Raw genomic sequence first — 22531 nt, 5'->3', positions numbered from 1 at the left:
GTAAAATTTATACAACTGTGCGTATCGTGACTACGGAAAGCTTTTTCTTAACTCATTTTATTTTGGGTTGATTTTACCTTTGCAAGGGTTTTGGTGCCGACCGCCTGAAACCGAACACGGGACGGAGGTCTCTAAGGGCGTAATCAGTAGTATCTTTGCTCGAACGTCCGGTTTTCCGTCCGTCCGGTGGTCGGCGTTCGCTTGCAAACCAAAACGGTTAACAATGACAACCGACAAGACGACCAGTTTCTTCACTGAAAAAAAACACGAACCCTTACACTCGGCGCTCCTTTAGGAGTACTTTAGCAGCCGCAAAAACGTGCCGGCGCACACTGTTCCTTCGACGGATGGGAAACAGTTTCAAGGAGTGGCGAATAAATTGTACACGGGTTGGCTTGCCATACCGGCCAAACGCCATTCACACGCGTCACGTTTACGACTTCGTTGATTAGAGATACTTCTTGCGGCCGCTCCCGAGGGCCAAATGCACGAAGCAAGGCAACGCAGTGCCGGATAGCATCTTAAACTATCGTGACCCGCAATTACCCGGGTGTGTTAGCGAATTTAACGAAGGAAGTGGAATTTTGCCGTCGGTAGATGTTGCGTTTGACGACGATTGGGCAGCTGCGGACGTCGCTAATGAAATTGATATTTTTGTTTTTGTCAACCAGAATTATCATACTGGTTGGGTCGTAAGATTACGGATGAAACGATTTCTGCTTAAGTATTTAATGGTAAGCTTATTTATTAATTCCGTTAGAATGGAAAGGCTGAATCATTTTAATGGAGATGTTGTTGGCAGAGTGGCGTTGGTATAAGCATTATCAATACAAATACTCGATAATTTGAACATAAAAGCTACTAAAACAAACACGTAACTTCATAATATAAATCTTTGTATCCTCTATACCAGCGGTCTCCTGTGGTTCGCTTAACAGACGTGGTCCGCCATTTTTGAAAAAGGAAAGCTTATTATACATATCATGCATTTTTGTCCCCGCCATTAAGATTAAATTTTCAACATGCATGTCTAAAATAAGATTAAAACATATTTTTGATCAAAAACTTTGAACTAAGTCAAAAAAATATATATGCTCTCAATGGATGTAGGCCGTGGCAAATGTGTTTTCAAAGCCAATCGGTCCGCGATCCTAAAAAGGTTGCGGAGCACTGCTCTGTACCATTAAATATATGTCCGAGTCGTCTTTGGTCTTTAACAAATTACATTTGCATATACAATGCATATAAACGACATATAAAAGACATGCGTGTAGGGATATTTTTGAGTTATACGTTGGTTTTATGAATCAACTCCTCCTCAGTTTTCGTGACACAATTTTTGAAGTAGATCTTACGCTTCAGGTTGATCCAGAAATTCTCCATGGTATGCAGCTATGAGGATGTTAGGCTGGTTCGCTGAGTAGCGTGTTACATCGATTTTCAGACAGTTAGTTACCGCGTTTGCGTAACAAAATATCAAATCACACGTAGAGCAAGCATAAGATAGCACAAATAGCATAAATCTTCTCAAACAATCACTTCGAGTTGTGGCGTCATTGCTTGCCACTGCGAAACCAGTGGACGCGATTTCCACATCCTGACAAGTATGTTGATGTTTTTTCAGGTACTTTTTCGCTGGTATTAGCTGGTTCTCATGATCTTCCGCTTCTGCTTCTTTTGGAGCTTCCTGTCGCTCGGCAGCGTCGCCCGTCCCGATCCGGGGTCTTTCTTTCGATGCTCCAATTGTTGTCTTATAGTGCCAAGAAATTGTTCTGGCTTATCCGTAGTCCAAAAACTGCCGCACGAAGCCCGTTTTTGTCTTGTCGCAGTGCCGTTTTTCAAACGCGCACGCATCTGAACGAAGTTAACATTTAGAACGAACAGTTTAATTTTGACTGATAGAGGTGCCACATTTTATCTGCCGACTCATGGAATAATAGTATTGATACTACATAGGTAGTTTCGTTAGTGGGAACCAAGGTAAACCTACAAAAAATCGACAAAACCCTTTAATGGATTAAGTAAGAAAGGTGAAATTTCGGAATGTGTCATTGGAGATATTCAATAACTGTAAAGTATATTTCATACCAAATTGTCAATTTGGCCATATTGGAGTTTGATAGTTGTGCACAAGCTAGGTTCTAAAAATTCTTCAATGATTTAAAATGCCTGAACCTCAGTACAACTTTGTACAATATTAGATTTTCGGGGCTGCACGTATTGTTGAACATTGTATAGAGTGTTTGCCGCGACCCTGACCCCACGATAATGCCGAGAATAACGAATAAAATCATTTTGAAGCCGTCACCATGAAATGCTTCACTCAACAAATCTCTTGGAATGCGGATTTTACCTATCAAAAACGAAACCATTCCACATTTAAGTGTCGGTATAAAACTCGCTTCTCTCCAATATATTTTATTCGCTACCCCGTTACTTACACTACGCCCACCGCGTTTGCGTAACAAAATATCAAATCACACGCAGAGCATGCATACGATAGCATAAATACACCCCGCGCCCCTGTGTGGCTATAATCTGTGCCAGGCTAAAGAGACGCTCCTGGCGGTGTGCTATGATTTACAATTCTCCGCCACCGTGACGGCGTTCTTGGGTGCAAAAACGTGGAAGCCTGCTTTTTTTTACGACCGCCTTGCTAAAACTGCCATACTTATGCGCAAACGTTTTTCGTCAAAAACCATCCCGTACCTGGGCGAAGGAACCACCTTGTGGCGTGGGGGAAAAAAACCGCCGGTGCCGTTGTTGCCGCACTTGAAGATTCAACAACGACAATGTCGACGACGGCAAGGAACGTTGCCTAAAGTACCGCCATTGAGGAACGTTGTACGCCCATTCCCAAAATGAAATGCCGAAAATCCGATGGCTTCGCATTCCACCGTGGCCAAATAGCCGCATCTTCCCCATCGCGCTCGCGTCCGGGTCCGTGGCAAAGAAGTGGAATTTTATGTCACTCATCAAATATTCTAAATAGCATTTCGATTTCGTCCGTGCCGTGAATTTGGGCGAAATGTCGTGAACCGATGATGGTGTGGCGATGGTCGGTGGACGGTTTGCAAGACGTGAGTAAATTTCAATCGACGCGCTACGATTGACGAAGGATCGTGCTTTTTAGAAAACGCGCAGGGGGGGAGGCGAATTCGATCTCTCGCAGCTACCGACGACGGACGATCCGATGCGGGGCGGTTTTATCGATCGAGCAAAGCATTAGGCATTAGTATGAGGGGAAGGGGGGAAGGGAAACACTCTGCTCTCCGTAGCATACGTAACCCGGTTTTTCGCATTCACCGCGCTGCGATGTCGTTTGGCGTTGTTCGGCTTTGCGCTTGCACGGCAAAGTAAGACATTTCAACTGGACGCGGGCAGTGGCAATGTGATGAGAAAGGGAAGAGAAAAGAAGAGTGGGGTAGGGGTACAATTCATGCGGCCACAGGCAGCATCAAAGGGAAGCAAACGGCACAGCAACACAGGGGTTGAGTTTTGTGGTTTTTGTGCTTCGCTTCTCGTGCAGCAGCAGTGCACATTGCACGAGACAACGCGACGAGATAAAATGGCGATTCGGATCGTTTGCCGCAATCCGTCCGTCCACTCGGCACACACACACACACAGACAGGGCAGCAAATGGGCAGGATGCATCTAGTGGGGGAGCAGGATGAAGTTGCAGCAAGACAGGACCGGCAGGCGTGATGTGATGTGTGGCAGCGAACCAAATTGCCTAAAAACGCAAACGGCAAACTATTTTTATGCATTCGCAATCAAACGAACACACTGCACCGACGGTGGTCGGATTTCGTCTCCGATTATGCTTTTTCGAATGGTTTTTTTTTTCTTTCTTTCCCGTAACGGATGCTTTTTCACTCCGACTTTGGGATGTCATGAAAGGTTATGATGCGGCAGGAAAAACCACAGTACCAGCAGCAACCCATCAACAACCGCTGTGAATGTGCGGGAGGAACGAGTGGGGTTTGATACGTGCATATCGCTCGTTTTCATGGACTTGCGGTTATGTTGCAACCATTGCAAGAGCCCACCATTTCCAAACCCATCGTCGTCCTAGAAAGCAGCGCACTCACTCAATGGAAACTCAATCCAGCCGTCGGACTGCTGTTGCTGCTGCTGGTGCGGTTGGCTGGTCTGCCGTCTGGCGTAGTAATGATTCCATTTATGCTCGGGTTTTCGGCTGGCGGTACACTAAATGCTTTTTCATTCTGTACGGCCAATGTCTTTTCTTGTCACGTTCAAGGATACAACTGGTCGTTTTCTTTGCTGCGGTTGTGCTGTTGTGACGAGACCCTCGTCTCATCTCACGCGCCCCTGGTTGGATGTTTCGGTTCAGAACGAGGGCTCAGAAAATAGTGAGCAGTCAGAAAAATGATAAACGAGCTTCGGAGCAATATTTTTACTAGCTTGGTACTTTCCAAAATGATTTTTTGTGTTTTTCTATTACATTTGCAGTGCCTTCTTTGGAGCGAAATGGTTTTTGTTTTGAAAATAAAACCACGTAACTGCACACTGTGACCGTGTGCTGTGTTGCGGGGCATTTTGTTTTTTTTTTTTTTGTTCCGCCCAGTGCTTTCCAACAGAATCCAATTGCCATACTTATAGAGGTTCCGACAGAAATGACTGTAAATACATGTTGCAACGCAAAACCGGGCTCTGTTATTGCAGTTGCTTTCTTATAACCTTTTTGCCAGTCGATACAACCTTTTTTTTTTTTTCTGTGCCACTATCTAGAGCACCAGAAGCAGCAGCAGCAGCAGCACTAAAGAGCTACGGCATCGAAATCGGATGATGTTCAGCGAACCAGAGCTGGGGTTGGGTCTACTGTGGTCTACACCGGTGCGCTACCGGGTCGGAGCTGTAATCAATCCGCACAGAAATGCAAATGCATAGAAAACATGCCAACTATGCGCAAACCAAATTGTGCCCCAGGCTCGAGATGTTTTGCCTGTGTGCGTCCCTCTGTTGGGACTGTGTTTTGATGACCGCATTGGCAAATGTGCGGCTGCTTTCGGTACCCTTCGCCTCGTCTGATTTTGCAATCAACTTATTGAGCGGTCCTGTTCGACGAGAGCTCATTGTTAAAGGTACTGTTACATACTTTGCTTTTATGTATTAAATTTAACTTATTTAGCAAAGGATGCAAATAAATGGGGATACTATCTGTCTTCTACCAATCTTTTTTTCGCGAATGAGCTTCACATATAAAACGTTTCATGAGCTTCATTTGTAAATGTATAAAAAGTTTCGTGTATAAACGCTAGAGACTTTAGAGATCCGATGTGCCTGCAAGCAGTCCACTCCTAGCTAGTTCACTCAATCCTGTGGTTAAACTCCGTAACCTGAAGTTTGAATAGGTAGAGCTGAGTTAATACAGCGCTGGTTTCCAAACTATTATTTTTTTGGACTTCGAGGGCAATATTAGTAGGATTTTAGTAAGGCCGATAAAAAAAATAAATTAAGCTTAAGATAATGAATGTCCAACTAGACGTTACGTCCATTGAATATAAGCAATAAATAAATTCACGAAAAAAAAGAGTTTCACGTATGACACATACTTTACCCATAACTGGCCATAACACCATGTTCATTGCAAATGAGCGCAACTCATTTGTTTTAATGTACATGGTTGTTTAAGTATGTTCAAAGCCCTTTGGCTTTAACATTGTTCAGTAAGAATGCATTAAACCATTTTATGTATTAACATTTAAGTAATGCTTATATCAAATACTCTGTTTCGAAGATTTGTTTATGGAAATTAAAATAAGTTATCTTGTGTTGCAAGCGTTAAAACCTACCTACATGCTCATCAGCTATACGTTCATACGACGATGGGTTTGCTTGTGATTCCCATTGAACAAAACATTCTCTAACACGTTGGATCTACTTTACAGAGTTGTGTATAATCAGATATCAAAGTACGAAACACGACGACAAAGATAAAAAAGAAAAAAGAGAACTATCAGCATGGCATCATTTAAAAAAAAAGTCATCTACTCCACAGTCCCAAAAACAAAGAAATGACGTTTTCAATTTCAATTTCTTTATTTGAGAAATTTCTTTCTTTCTCGATTGTTGTAAAATACTTCTGTCAATCCATTTTTATGCAGTATGTCGTATATTTGGCAGGACAAAATCTTCATCACATTCCCTTTTTTTAATTTTTATGAACTGAGCGCAAATGATAAACAAAAGCTTTCCTGTTACCCTACCTTATTTATCAACTCTCCGGCAACCGATGTTAAAGCCCGAAAACAAACGTATGGCCAATCCTTATCTACTCACATTTCGACTCCCATTGCCCACGGTCACGAACGTACAATTTCACGGAAAATGTTCTGCCCATTTCCAGCAAACCGTCCCAGTATCCTGGTGTGCCGCAGAGACTAATCCACACATCATTTGGAGATTTAGATACATTGCTAACGAGAGCGTCCCAAGAATAATACACCTCCGCTGTGCGCCGGTTGCCGTTTTCTGGTGTCCTTTTTCCCTTCCCTCTCTGCCCTCGCATCCCAAGCAAACGCTTTATCACGTCCATATGTCAGGACCGTCAAACAAAACTGTAATAATAAAAGCAAAAATCCCTCCGAATAGATGTAGGTCATAAAGATTGTTGGTCGTGTCCTACTGCGTCCCACTGAACCTGCAGTAGGAGAGAGAAACCAAATCCCAGCCCGAGAGCAGTCGAGCGAGTCATTCGTAGAGAGTTGGTGTCTAGTTGAAATATGATCATCTGTGCGTCTGCGGCCAGGCCTGCTGTGCCTGTGCACCGAGCGACAAGCGACAAACGCACCAAAAGTCCTTAATTCCTTCGGATCTCGTCATCGTTTTCTCCCATTCTGTCAGGGTGCAGGTTTGTTTGCCGCTCGTGGTCTGTGGGCACGAAGGGACGGTGAGGAAAGGGCAGAAAATTGTATAAAGGACGAAGAAAAAACACGCACACTGAGCTGAGTTAATGCATTTTCAAAACATACCTCATGCATTGCCTTTGGGTGCTGGGCAATACGATAGATGGATCGGATTTGGGGTGGTTGAAATCCAAAAGCAATCTCGCAGCACACTTGTACCAAGTGAGTGGAAAATATCGTAAACATTGTTCTGTCGTCCCAGCAACGCCACCTTCCTTTACCGGCAAACGTCTTTCGGATTCGTTTCGTGCAGGTCTAATCGTAAATCTTGCTCCGTGAGCTTACAGGTCCCTCAGCAGCACCGGTATAAGCTGATCTGATCGTGCCTGATGTTCCAGAGCTGCTGCAAAACATGTGCTACATGTTGGAAATGGAAACCATTTTTATTAATGCATCAAAACACAATCAGATTGTGTAGGTCGAAAAACTCGTTCAAAATCTGCTCACACATTGTTCCAAAATAATGCTCGCCCTTACTGCTTATGTTTCCTTGCGTTGGCATTCTGACCTGAACAACGTTTGACACGTTTGCTCTCTTTCTCCTTATCGTGCGGTAATTATTTGCTGTGGTTCTGTTTTCCATGACTTTGATAACGTTGCCACGGGGCAGCAGAGTACGATTTATACATTCCATTTACGAAATTCTTTTACCACTTACCTCTACAAACATTAATAAACGCTTCCAAAAAGGAGGCATGCACGACAGGTACGAAGGAAAAATTGTCCGCCAACACGAATGAAACGCAACGAACGCGAACGAAATCAGTAAAACGGTTGTTCAGCAGCACACGTCACAAAGTGGGAAACCTACCCGGTACGTACAACGGGGCACAGTAAATCAAAAACAAGGCCATCAATTTGCTAGGATCGTAAAAAAAACATGCTCACACACATACACCCAGTGCCCAAAATATCCTTCCATAACACACACTGCGCAAAAGGATCGATTGCTCACAGCTGAGCCGTTGGAAAAGGCGAACGCAAGGAACAAAAAAAACATTCACCCAGACAATGCGTTGATTGTGACACCCAGCACTCTGAAAAAGGGCACAAAAATACCACTCCGAGTCCGATAACGTTTCAAACAGAGAGAAAAATAATACCAACTTCCGTCCGGCCCCGTACAGCTCGCCTGCCAGTGACAGAACAGGATACGGAACGTCCTCCCTCGAAGGCATTCAGATTACGTACCGGGGTTCATGTTTCCTCCGTAACGTATATAGGTGGGTTATAATTTATGCCATCGCTTTTGCCAGCAACCCCTCCCCCCCTGTACGAAAAAAAAACCTCTCGTTACGATTGAAAACGTGCCTGTACGGGTTGGTGCCTTTTTTGTTTTGTTTGGGACTTACTTTATGACCCGAACGACATCAACGACATCATCGTGCCACCTCCTTGGGTTGGGTTGGGTGGTTTGTTTGCAAAGCAATTTGTTATCCACTAGCGTGAAGGAGAGCGAACGAATGGCGTGGCCGGTAGAACCGTTTCGATAAATTAGTTTGATGGTGAGTAGCAGAGAGGAGACAATTTTTTGACAGTCTGTAGAAGTTGTAATAGTGTTTTTGGAGTATTTCAAGTCCGCTGGAACAGCCCCAAGGCTTAAAATAGCAACTTGATGATGCAAAAACATTCCCAACACTTCATAGACCCTCTGCCACGCTTCTCGGCAACTAGACGCAGACACAAATAAACTTGTTGGTGCTGTTTGGCTATCCCAACTGCCTTCTTGCTATGGTCAGAAACGAGCAGTTTCGTCCGGCAAATGACCAGTTCTCGCTATATTTATGGGAACAAACCGCTGTAAGGGCGAACCCAGTGCAACTGACCGGATGCGCTGTCGTTGTCGGTTGTCCATGGCTATTTGAGTTGCTGATGGAACGACATGACACACGGAACAGCCCATCATAGACTTATACAAGACTACCGGGAGTATTCGCACTCGTAAATTGGGGACACAGGGAACTAATAGTCATCGATCGGACGACGGTATAGCATCGGGTCATACTCTCCGCCCGCAGGAGACATCGTTCCGCGAAAATCCAAAGCCGCACACACCGCTTGTTGCGTTGTAGTTGAGTTGGATCGCTTCATTAGCACGCCACCCGAAACACAGGAACTCTGGAGGTTGACCTTGCAGCAGTAGCAGTATTAGACCTTAGCCGGCCCGATTATCCGACACGAGCCGCATACCATTTCCCTGCAAGGAACTCGGAAACAGCAAACGCACGCCTGTTTGTTCTGTCATTACCCCAACTGCTGCCACCTAATTCGTAACGCACATGTAAACGCCGGCACAATTCACATCGCCATCGCTCTAGCTCCCTTAAAGCGTTGTAATTGGTTTAGGTTTATATTTTGCAACACGTAACAAGCTCTGTGTGCGTGTGTGTCTCTTCCGTTCGCTAGTTCCAATTCGAGTTCGACCAGCTGTAGCTTGGTTTGGTGGTCCAACACGAACACGAATCCGCCTGACCTTTGCCTTGCAGCTCAAAGATTTGACAGGCTCGTCAATCAGGGTTGTGCGAGTGCGGCCCTGAGCACTACCCTCTCCCCAATTCTCAACCTTCAATCCTCACCAAGTAATTGGATTTCGTGAGCTTTGACCAAAATTGAACTGAGCGAACCGAATCGGCGAGCCCCAGCCGATTTCATTCCCAACTCCAAGGATTATTGATAAATTGAAACGCTTTAATCCATCCGAGCAGAGCCTGAACTGGGCATAAATCAAACTACGCGCTTGTTTACCAGATGGCTGTCACGGCGCGGCATTATCGAACAAGTAATTGGAAAATTAAAATCCCAGAGGGTTTTGGAGTTGTGCTCTGCTGCATGTTTTGCGCCTGCAAGGGAGAGTTTGCAGGCTTGATTGATTGAAATTTAGGCAACGTGTAGCGGCCATCATACTATCAAGCAACAATCAATAGAAATACATCACAGACAAGAAACGAGCTGAATAGAGCTTAGGTTTTTGGTTTCTGGTTATGTTTTTGGGATTCTTTATCTGTTCCATCTGGCAAAACGATTAATGGTGCTTGGTTGCTATTTGTGAGTCGTAAACTAGAGCCAAAGAACTGTTGCGAGACTATGAACAGTTGAATCAAGTAGAGCCTCACTATTTTCGATGTGCTGTGTGCAATGATCTAATAAGAAGATACTGGAATTCTAATGAAGTCAGCAGTTCGGAACTACTTCGACAGGAGTGGGCAATTTGAAACTAACTTGGCACTTGGCTTGCATCTCTGAGTCAGACCAAAAAAGCACACTAGATACAGCCAAAGCCATATGACGTGTCTCTGGTCGTGAAGAAGCGCCTCGTCGTTGTTGTCGTCGTCGTCTCCTTCGCCGTTGCTTGGGAAGAAGGGTTCAGTTAAGTGGTAGTAAATGGCAACTTCTCCGTTTTCTCGATGAAGCAGACAACATCATCATCATCATCATCACGATCGCAATTAGTCACACGCTACTTCACCCGGTTCGCAAGAAAACGCTCTCCCGCACACCAAAAAGGCGCACACGATTGGGAAGACAGCCATGAATGTTTTGCCATCGACGATCACATTGTATCCGTTGACCAGCATGTTAGTGTTGGCATGGCTAGGACAACAAAAAATAATAAGAAGAAGCCGGACCCCGAACGTCAAAGTTCATCGACGTCGGAGGACGAACCACCGATGTCATGTGCCCGTCTGTATGCCCTACTGCCAGCTCATTGCTGTACTCCGGTGCAGGCAAACCCGACCTGCGCCGGACCTGGCAACCGACCATCGGTTCGATATTGGTTGTGCCGTGGTCAACAAACCGGATAATTCCCATAACAACATCGGGAGGGTTGCTTACTCCGCCTTCCTCCCGCTTGGTCCCGGGGCCACACAGCTCACTCCCCACAACCCTGTTTGGATTATCGTTACCGAGGGTAAACAACACGATTTCACAGATTGTGTTTACAGTTTTGCACAAATCTCATTAACGTGCCTTTCGTCACGCGGCCAGAACCGCTCTGGTTGGGAACGCGGCGGGACGGGGGGAATGGAGAGAATGGCTCGAAGCGAAGGAAACGGCACAAACGTCTGCTGACCACCAGATCGAAACGATTTTCGAGTTTTCGTTTTTTTTTTTGTGCGCGTTCAGCGGGAAAACTTTTCCTATTTATTTTACAACCATTTGAAGATGTTCCCCCTCGCAGACCGGAAGCTGTACGAGGTGGGAGGGTAGGGGGAGGGGTTCATGGAACAAATCGAACGAAACCCCGTACGGCACACCGGGGACCATCCGGAAGGTGACAAAAGCAAACGAACAAGCACATTCGGCGTGTGCTGCAGGTTGCTCTGCCGGTTCTCCAACGGCCCCTGCCAACCGAGGGACAGGGAAGTTACACAACAACCCTCGGGCAAACGGTTCGATTGACGCACTAAGACTATCAGCTACCGTCGTTTTCCTTCCGAGTTGCGAACGTGAAAAGAGTTAAAGCAAACTGCTCTTAGCCGTGCGCAGAGGCGATGGGGGAGACGGCCGTCCTGTCCGGAGGGTGAACGTATCGGAACGATGCGAAGTGCACTAGAAACGGAAGAAGCCGTAAGCATAAGATTCAGGTGGTTGGTTACATTGTGTCAATGTGTATGTATGTGTATGTGGATGTCGTTATCATTTGCTAGGATGAATCCTAAGAGCTCAAGCCAGTCGGAAGAAAGCGAAGTGATACACGTACACATCACACCGTGCTAACTATGTTTAGCTTTAACTTCGATGGCTTTAACTTCACAAGACGGTGTAGTTTTCTCAAGAGAAATGTGTTGAAAATGGGTAAATCGGAGAGTCGAATGTTAAAAGTTTATATTATGTACAAAACTAGGTTGCTAAACTTAAAGTCCAGCAGATTTAAAAATGTTTTGAATTACCTATGTTGACATTTTGCGATATAAACATTAAGGTTTTGAATCATTCTAAGAAGAAGGTAGAGCTATTAAAACAATTTAATTATGTAACAACGAAATTTAATTATAAACATTTTTGGGTAAAAAAATGTGCTTTATAACAAGTGGCAACAATTGTTTTGCAAACTATTCAATATAAAGGATCATCCAGTGATCCTGAATGATCCTAAATAAGTCTGATTATATGTCACAAAGTATACATTATAATATAGAACTTCAGCCAAACGAAATGAGATGAAGAATAGATTTTATCGATTCATACCATTTTTGTATGGCACTTATATAATGTATGTAATGTAAGGCACAGTTTAGTATCACTGGAACATTCTGCGAAGTAAACTAATTTCTTTACCCATACCTGGGTGCTATACTTTTATTCTTAACTTTTCAGCAATCATAAATAACCATCTTCTATAAGACATCAACAACTCCTTCAATTGATTGGATATCTATTTCTGAATGTTTCTTAAAAGTCTTTAAAATAATAACATTTGTTTAACAAATAATAACATTTTAAAATAATAATAACAATAATAACAACAAGGAAATCAACTGTTTTAATGCATCTTTAATTTTATGAGCTATTCATTAAAAAACGCATTGAGCCGGTCTCGTAGTACAGTCGTCAACTCGTACGACTTAACAACATGCCTGTCATGGGTTCAATCCCCAAATAGACCGTGCCGCCATACGTAGGATTGACTATCCTGCTATGGGGGGAAATCAATTAGTCACTGAACGCCAAGCCCTCAAGTGCTACAGGCAGGCCTTGACCGACAACGGTTGTTGATCCAAAGAAGAAGAAGAAAAAGATTCATTAAAAACAAGGCAGTTTTAAGCATAGAATAAGCAAAGTAAGTAAGTAAGTAAGTCATCGTTGATTGTATACGAAATGTTTAAGTATACGAAAACTGACAAAGACAAACGTATGGAACTATGTGCAGATGCCCAAGACCAACCTGTCAAACATGATAATACTTGTGTCGTAAGTCGAATCAGTCTGTATTTTCTATATACCTCTTATAGCATGTGTCCTTCACACGTGGGTACGTCCAAATGTACAAGATCGTACTGGAATAAGCAAATATACACAACTCCCAATAAAGACAATAGAAGACTAAGAGCAGTAAACATCCAACAGAGATGCATCTTATTCTTCTATTTCACAACACAGTTGCTACATGCCTTTTAATTCATTAATTTATTCATACCATGATATAATATACTACATATACTAACGAAATTTGAAATAGTGGTACTTAACAACCAATAACTTATCATACAATTGTTATATTGAATTGTTGGATTTTTACTAGATACACATTTACTGCAACCCAAAGGGACTGCATGTTATGCTACTCAGGGTACTTCAGGGTACTCTTTCAACGAATCTGTTTGCATTAGTTGCTATCTCATCTCCCAGAGAAGTAATTACACACTTCCTGCAGTGTACGCAAATCTTCCCCCGGCAATCCCTATTGAAATGCACTGAACTAATGCGATTGCTGAAATGCACCAAACTCTGCCTGCAAGCTGCCAGGCACACATCACTTTACATCGGCCTCAACCGAACCGTGATAAAGTGAAAAGATGCATTCAATCTCAATCCCCGATGCAATCGCCGTTGTCGTGCACTGTAAGCAGCCCAGCAGCCCTCGTTACCATATTTCCTCCGTGTCGAGATCCGTTATCGTCTATGTGTATGTGTGTGTGTGTGTTACACCGGTGAGCAATAATCTTCAACGCTCGACACCCCGTCGTATTTATCCTTCGCCGACACACTCACCATGGCTCAGCTATTGTGTTCCGGAGCGAAGTTTGCTATTGGTCTTTACGCTCCCTTCCCGTCGGGCGATCCGCATTGTGCGGCGCATTTTCTTTCTGCGCCACACCGGGCACTAGCTTTTCTTAGCCCTTTGTTTTTGCCTTTCCCGATCTGGATGCTTGCCCCAGCAAGCGCGATGGGTGGCTTAGGGCTTTTTCTCGAGAACTGCGCTTTCTTCTTTCCCGTGTTCCATTATGTCACCGCGTGCCCGGTGCGTTGCCCACCCGTTGTTGACCAATTGGAAAGGGACCACTTTCCGCACAGGCAGCCCAGAGCGGCCATGCAATATCGCCACACACACACACACACGATGTAGCATTGCACAGTGGGGCCCCGGCCATGAAAGGACAGCTCGTGTATGGAGCGTTACGAACCGATGGTGAAACATAAATCACAGCCACCAGGAGAGTCGCATGAAATTAAATCATTCATCATTCCGATGGATGGATGAATTGTTTATCGGAATACGTTGTATTCCCTACTACCACAACCCCTCCTTCCCCTTGAGCTAGCATAACAAGTCCTACAATTTACTTTTCCTTTCCCGCAGCCATCGTTATGTTTGCCATCAAGTAGCGTGTGCCCTTGTCGATCGAGCGCGTTGCATTCTTCTGGCGGTAGCCTGGCGGCATGTGGTTATGGTTCCTCCATCCATCCGAAAACCTTGTAATCATTATCAACGCTACTTCTCTTCCCGTTTCTTGCCTGTGCTGATTTTGTGTCCCCAATTCGTGTGTGTGAATGCTCGCGATAGTTCCGAAAAACAAAGCCAGTCCAACTGTTCCTTAATCTTCGGCTGCCGGCAGTGTGTGTATGTAAAAATAAACTCCACGAAATCTGTTGCCGGCGGGCGGTGGCGGCCCAAACGATAACACCACCGCCTGCCCCGATGCCTTCTCCCCGAACGTCGTCCTTCGTGTGCATTTCTTTTTGCTCGCGCACAATCACCGCACGTGATCGCGCACAAGAAAACGAAAACACACGCGGCCTTCAAACACACACCCCACGGGCGGCTGCAATGCAGTGCTGGATCGAATCGAGCATGACAACATTGCATTCGCTAATGCCACACCAGCATGCATCGGAAATGGGTGTTTGTGTGTGTGTGTCTGTGCTTTTTGCGATTCGATAAGCCATTAAACAATCGCGCGTCAACCGGCGGGAAAGCATTGGTAATGCATTTCACAGCGAATTGTGCACGCCTCTGTAGCAGTGCGCAGTGAAATCATGTCCGCTTCGATTTGGACAGCGGAAAAAAAAACTTTATTCAAACTGTGCGGGAAGGAAACATTTAATAACCGGCAAGCCAACCCATCGCTCGATCAGCTGTTCACAGCAATGTTCCCCATCCCGTTCGCATCGGAATCGGAAACCGTGCCAAAATGGGACCATTAATCGATGGGCGAGCGCTTCGGCGACGTTTCCACAATGCCACACTGCTCTGTAATTAGGAGCACGAAAAAATGGCATGGAGGAAACATCCTTGAGGGCAATTTTAGAGCAGCTTCGCCACCGTATCAAGGTTTTTTCTTTTCCTCAATGAAACGCGGAAACAATGGAAAGCATGAAAAGCAGTCGGAGATCGTTTCGTTTCTTTCTAGACGAGACTGGGAGGATACGACCCGGATGCTCCAGAGCGGAGGCCTAGGAATAGAAAAATACGGGAATGGGGAAAAAAAGAAAAGCTCAAGATGGTCTGTGATAAATTAGAGAGAATTAACGAGCATTGCACACACACAGACACACACATTATCATGGTTGGGTCGTCTGGTTCGGTCCATTTTCTTATACTGAGCAGATAAAAAGGCCCTAGGTGCCATGTGCGCCCTATTGGTGCTGCTCCGTGCCGTGCACGTACGACGGAAATTCTTTCTTCGGCGAAGTTTTATCTCTCTCCACCTCCATTCCGGGCATTCCTGCAGTGCCAAAAGGGCCGCTTTTCTCTGCAGAAAGGCAGGAAGCGCAGGAAGAAAATTAATGATAGATTTTCAATCGCACCTTCACTGTGCACCGACAACAGCACAACGGTGGGCACAGTTGCAGTTTCCCTTAGAAAATCGGTTCGACGCTCGAGTTTCTGATGCGATCTGAATATTTTGGGACAGGCATGGGATGTTTTGGAAGTGGCATTTTTCACCACACACACACACACTCACACACAACCGATGCCGAAGAGCCCATCGGGCCATGGGCAAAAGATAATGCGGCAAAAATGTGTTATGGTTCCATTGTTCTCGATCCCCGGGTATCGTTTGCTTGAGTTTTTGTTTTTTCGTTGGCCCGCATTCCCGCCTGCCCGGGAGAGCTGCTGCTACGTGACTATCTTCCCCCCCTCCGAGGGGACAACACTTTACAACTTTTATGCCACTTTCTTTACCTCCCGGTGCCACACACACTCTCTCTCTCTCCCTACGTGACGTGACGTCTGGCAGGCTCATATTTATATGAAGAGTTCCTAAAAGCCGACAACAATGGGTTTTTTTTTGCGAATGGGGCGATGAATCTTCTTTCCAAGCAACCAAACAAAGAGGGAAGAAATATATTCATACATACAAGGGTATTATTTGCTTTAAATCTCAGCGTCCCTTACCTGCCGCATGCCCCAGACCCAAAACCCAGGGACCAAAGAAAGGGATTGGAAAACCCTACTCTACAACCAAGCCGTTAATCGCATTGTTTATCGTTCGGATCTGTGGTTGTCCCCGGAATTAATACCTTCGTTACGCTTGGCCCGCGCGCGATTGACTGCCAGTGCCACAAACGCCTGAAAGGAGCAAAAAACAATAAATCCCAAGATGTAGTCCGTTGTCACCACCGCCGGAAAGCGTAAGCCAGCCATTCCAGGAGGTTGGGTCGTTCAATCAATCTCGAATGACTTTGGTTACGCGCTGCACGGGGTTCAAACGGGCTCCACTTTCAATTATTACTGTAAATCACACACAGTGACAAATACTGTTTCAAAGGCAAACCTTGCCCTTGCTTCGTCTGTATGTGCCATGTCTTTGTTTCGCGAAATGAAACTTCAATTGCACAACTTTGCCGTGTTTGATATCGCAAAAATCCTCCTCCTCTCGCAGCGTGTGAAACGTGAGCGACAGACGGCGAACCTGAAGGTGTCAGAAAAATGCACCAAAGCTCCGCCAAAGGTGACACAGAAAACGACCAGTAAAGAAAAAGAAAACAGCGAATCGGGGGGTGGAGGGATGTGACGGCCAAAGTTTGAGGCATTAAAAATTAAAATGTTCGTGAATGCTCTACCGGGGAACCAACAGACAAGTGGCGGGGGGGATGGGGGGACTTAGGAGGGTGGTCGTAGTGGGAGGAAGCATAGAACCGACCGGCTGGCTCTTGCAATTTTTAACGACATCCGTTTGATGGCCCTGTTTTTTTCCTTTCCTCGCTCGAAAAATCGATCGCATTGAAGGGAAAAAGGGACTGGCGGCCGACCGGGGTGTCGTGGGGCGGTTAGTCGTTGTTTCGAAAACAGCAATTGACATAAAATGGCAAATATTGCAATGAAACGAGCGAAAAACAACTGCCGCCCTGTGAAGCATCTGCACGAACGATTCCTCCCACTGGGTGGTGGGGGGGGGGAGGAAAATCACACAGACAGAGACAAAAGCAATTTGGAGCGGCAGGGGAGAGGGACGGAAGGTTTGGTAAAACTAAGGAGCAATTTTCTTCACCATCCAAAACAAAGCACGGAAATGGGTTGGCAAGCAGCGCGGTACAAGTCAGCCAAAGGCCAGCCAGCCCCAAGGAAAGGAGTGAGTGTGTGTGTTGGTGTGTGTGCGACGCCATCGTTCGCCCAAGAGAGAGGATTATACTGCTTTTGGGGCCCCCGAGAAGAAGTGCCGATTTAAGGTGGAATTTATAGCCAATTTTAGCTAGATTTTATGACCAGCCCCTAAATGGTACGGAGAGATTGTTTCTCTTTTGGTTTTTGTGTTTTCGTTTTTTTCGGTTGGTTTTTCGCTTCGGTGTCTTCTATTTTTATTACCCAGTTGCGAGCGCCGCTTGACAGCCGCCCGTCGATATTGTTGATGTGTTCGGGGTGAGGTTGGAGTGAGGTTTTCCGAATGATTTCGGTTCTTTTCGCCGCGAAGAACATGGAACAAAATTGCAATTCGAGTGTTTCCAATCAGAAAAAGTCCCCCTCGGGGTTCACTCACCGAGCCTGTTCCGTTTCCGGCTGATCCCCGTTGCACGGACGGGATTGATGAATAATAGAATTAAAATGAGTTGCTGCTTCGTTTAATAAAATTTAAAGCAAAATGAGGCACGCACACGCGGGGCTTTGTTCATTGTTGATGCAATTATATGCTTGAAGCGTTTCTCCGCTCTTCGGCGCCCTGTGAAAGGTAGAGAGGAAAGGGTCTCTCAATTGTCATGCGCACACAAACACACACGCGTGCACACATACTCCGATACCCAAGGCGGCCAAACACCCCAGGAGGACCACTAGCGCATTCATTTCGTTCCTTTCCTAATGATGGTGTTTGCAGCATTTTCTTAATCGCTGCCATTCGGTCGGCCTTTTAAATTGGCCCTTGCGACGACGATCCGGGTTGTCCGGGTATGGTTTTCCTTCTCCCTCTTCCACTCCGCATGCACTGAAGGGGAGGTGTGGGTTTTTTTTTTTGTTCATCTGTTCAGTCCGTGCTTCACATGCCGTTCGTTAAGTCGCTGCCGCTCGTTCGGAAATCGTGCGAACCCCGAGATTATCCCCCGAGGAGTCAACACGAGCATAACAAAACCGGGCGGATGGCGACGCACCATCGACTAGAATTGGAAAATGCAATTAAAAACTAATTAAACCTCCCTTTTTGCTGCCTTTAAATGCAGCACTCATTTAGCGATAATCAGCCGTTTTCGTGATGAGTTCTTTCGGTTAGCGCGCGCTCGCACCCGCCCGCTTCGTGGCCATCTCCTCTTCTTGCCTCCCCATTCCACGCGCACGTTCTTCACACCCCCTTTGGTTCGAGGGAGCGGGTGGTTGGTGGAGAAGGAGAAGGAGGAGGAGGAGGAGTGGGAAAACAGTTCCTCAGGTCTACCGAACATCACACTAAATGAGCTTAATTTTTCGTTTTTCCGTTGATTCGTTGGCCGCCGTGGACAGTTTGTGCATCACACACACACTCACACATACCCACAACCGAAGTGCACAATAGCATGTTCTTTATCAATTAGCGATGTAATTTTGTGTGGAGCCGTTGTGGTGTGGGAAAGAGAGATGTGAAAAGCTCAGCTTCGGTTTTTGGCAGTCTGAGGGGACGAAACCGTCATGTTTGCTAATCACAATACCAGACGTAGACGGACTACGGTCATGCAAAATTGTCCACTTGTCCACCAACAATTGCAGTGTGCATTTGTGTGTACATGCTCTAGTGTCGATGCGAAGAACCACCAGGGTGGGATTTAAAGCTTCCGCTTGCCGCAACAACGACATTTTTTGTTCGCTTCTCCAAGGACGGAGCGTATAGGAACCGGATGAATTAAAGGTGATTTGTTCGAAGCGCTCCGCCTTTGATCGTACCGAAATTACACACACACACACAGATGCCGGACCGAACGCCGGCGGAAAGCAAACGGAAAGAACGGTAGACACAGAGAGTAGAACGTCGCGACAACGCCTCACAGCGATCGACTAAAAATAAACCGACCCCACGCGGAGTGAAGAGAGTCCCGCGGCCCAACCCACCACCCAAACCCACCCCCGACGGTCCAAACCCAACTCACCCGACGACGGACGGACCGCGAACTTCAACCACCCTCCCCGTGCACTGTGTTGTGTGTCCTCCTTGTTTTCTCTTGCTACCGCCCTCCCTGTGCAGCGACACCGCTAGCTTGTTATGAATGAACGTAACGAGCGCGCGTATCGCGCGGATGTGTACTACTGCCCCGCGCGAAAGAAGAGGGCGAAAAAGGTAGGTTACGAGAGCAAAAGTGCCCGTGCGCTTAACAGCATGTGTCGTTGGTGGGAAGAAGCACGTAGGAAGCGACGCGTAGGTTTTTTATGCGTTTAAGCAGCAGTAAGATACCGATGGGGACGTAGCTCAGTGGTAGAGCGCTCGCTTCGCATGTGAGAAGTCCCGGGTTCAATCCCCGGCGTCTCCAGAGTACTTTGTGTTTGTGCATACCTTTTTTATCGGCTCGCTTACATGTTTTTTACTAAATGCTCATACATATCCTATCCTATAGCTATTTTTATTGAAAGGCAACGACTAGGATATTTTTAACTCAAACTTATCCTCTAAAACAGTGTTCTCCAACCTGTGGTCCGCGAAAAAAATACTTTTGAAAAAGAAAAGGTTATTGCTGTACTTATTGTTCAACTTTTTTCCTACAATTAAGATTATTTATTGAACAGGTGTGTCTAGAATAAGATTTAAATATATTTTTGATCTACAACTTTGAGCTAAGTCTACAAAATGTATGCCCTCTATGGATGAGGGTCGCGGCAAATGTATTTTCAAAGCCAAGTGGTTCGCGTTAAATTTTAATTAATTTAAATGAAAGTGTATGCAATGCAACAAGAAAAAGAACATTGAGCGAAATACGCATAGTTCTTCAGTTGAAAACAAAATTTGTTCACTAGATTGTATCATTACAAGAAAACTGTTTAAAAAAAATACAATTTTTGTTTGATGTGACAGTCGCACACTCAATACTCCACATGAAAAAAAAAAAATCGTGCTTTTTACGAAAACCAATAGTTCATATCTTAGTTCATTAGTTTGAGTTGTTTAATTTTAAACTAGATTGATGTAAAAGTACATTTAAAATCCATTGAAATAATGGTATTATTGAAAACTAACGATTTTGTAATCAATAGGTCGACATTACCGCTCAAGAAAGAATGGAGTGAGAATAGCTTTTATATATGTTTCACAACCAAGTAATTCGTATTCAAAAATTATGCAGAAAATTTGGTTTCATATTTTGAACGTTGTTTCTTTATGGAATTTTGCATGCAATTTTCGCAAACGCAATTGTAATCTCTTGTAGAAACATTTGGAATCTGTCGGGAGTTGCACATTTTATTAAACCATAGCGAATGCTAAGAACTAATATCATTTAACAGCATAACAAAAATATCTTACCAAAGTGTCCTTCACTAGCAACAAGTATGGTCGACTTCCAAGCTAACGTTTTGCATTATTTTTAATATTAACAAAATGAGTCTAATCGTATTTTCCATACTGCAGTTTATGTTGTAACTCGACCGTCCTCACACACGTACACCAAACAACCGTTCGATCGACACTGTTGTGCTCAACAAAGTGCAACATGCACCTTCAGATCGTCGAGCGGATTGGTCAGTGTTGTGTGCATTTTAAACACTGTTACCATTAGCCCGAACCGATCAATTTGCGATCTGTTAATCGATTTGCACAATCATGTTGCTTTTCCCTCGACAACTGAGGGCAAGGGCAAGCAAGCAGACAAGCAAGCAAGAAAGGTGCCGATGAGTAAAGACATTCACTGCCTCAGACCGATGCACCAACCACGCCGGAAAGATCAAAATCTGCAAACGCTAGCGCTACAAATGCGAAAAATGCAATCAAAGTTGTACAAAGTACGGCAGCAAAAAAAAATAATAATAAAGAAGTATACAACACATCTGAACAGTTAGCAACAACAACACCATTTCGATGGAGAGCCCCACTTTCAAACGGCGCACTTTTAAAAGCGTACCCTCACACATTTAGCATTGCGCGCGGTGAAACAATAACGCAGGTGAAACACGCCAATAACACGGCCGCGGCGCGTAACATAACTTTGCGCACCCATCCACAGTGGCTGTGTGGGGAGGGAGAGATGAGGAGAGCTAATCGTCGTAGCTGCGAGGCCATAAATAAGGCCATTAATTACCTAATCGAATTTAATGCTCCGCAAACAATCGACGAAGTGGTTGATAAAGCACAGACGAAAAAAAAGCGCTAGCTTTGGAGTTCCTATCGCATGTTTTCGAAGAGGGGGTGGGGGGGGGGGGGGGTAGTAGTTTGCAGCAACCTCGAGATACTCTTCTTTTCCTTTCGCGCTACGCACACACAAAGACGAGGCTTAGTAGTGCGCGCCGTCCATGTGTGTAGTAGGCCGAGCGAATGCTATCCTTGCGCTGTGCGTTGGCTTTGCGGTAATGTGCGCTAGTGCACGCGCACCACTCAGTCAGCCATAAAACGACGGCGAGTGCACAGATGCTCTTCAAACAGTTGCCTACTACTAGCAAACATTCTTGGCGATGGCCGATTTTATGGACGCAGCGCAGTTTGAGCCACTGCTACACATCGGAACTGCTGTTCGTGGGCCACGGACACACGGCCCGCGGTGTTTTGGCGAGGATTTAGTTGTAATGTAAGGCAATTGCGATGCCGCCAGCGAAAAGTAGAGTAGAGGTTGGAGGGTTGGGAGTGATACAATGTTTTGAGTGTATTTAATGATGGTATCCCCGGCCCCGACAACAACCGGGTGGTGAATTAATTTCAAATTCATTTACGCCCTCTCGCCATTAAACGATCGCCGTTGCGAAAACGGTCGGCATTTAAGTCAGACAGACTGAAAAAAATAACAACAACAATCAAAATGAAAACACTCTCAAAGCATTCCGCAGTAAACCATCCTCGACCTCTAAACAATCATTAGGCCACCAGAACTCTCGTTGACCTTCTCGCCGTACAAACAATCCCCAGAAGAGACCCAGACAAGATAGTGCCGCGAACACAGGGCGCACCTCCGACGAACGGGGGCACCGCAAACCACACACACCAAAACATAACGTCTATCCGTCTTTCCGCCGTCTTTGCCCCGTGACAGCTTGACTCCGAGCGCCCCGACGGCACGGGGG

The 22531-nt window shown here is 45.4% G+C and overlaps 1 protein-coding gene and 1 non-coding gene across 6 annotated transcripts in view; one reads left to right on the top strand and one right to left on the bottom strand.

Annotated features, from left to right (window-relative positions):
• LOC1270888 (mpv17-like protein) overlaps positions 1-20977 on the bottom strand; it is a 171894-nt gene extending 150917 nt beyond the window's left edge. For 3 of the 5 annotated variants that reach the window (XM_061640754.1, XM_061640755.1, XM_061640757.1), the window contains exon 1: positions 20787-20977. The gene's annotated coding sequence lies outside the window, so the exon portion shown is untranslated. The remainder of the gene's footprint in view (positions 1-20786) is intronic. The other 2 variants (XM_061640750.1, XM_061640751.1) reach the window with 1 other exon arrangement.
• On the top strand, positions 19729-19800 carry Trnaa-cgc (transfer RNA alanine (anticodon CGC)). Its single transcript has one exon. It is a non-coding gene; the product is annotated as a tRNA-Ala (tRNA).
• Positions 20978-22531: the final 1554 nt, after the last annotated feature.

The sequence above is a fragment of the Anopheles gambiae genome, chromosome 2, assembly GCF_943734735.2.
Source record: "Anopheles gambiae chromosome 2, idAnoGambNW_F1_1, whole genome shotgun sequence".
NCBI lineage: Eukaryota > Metazoa > Arthropoda > Insecta > Diptera > Culicidae > Anopheles > Anopheles gambiae.
This window is presented reverse-complemented; position numbering and strand designations above follow the sequence as displayed.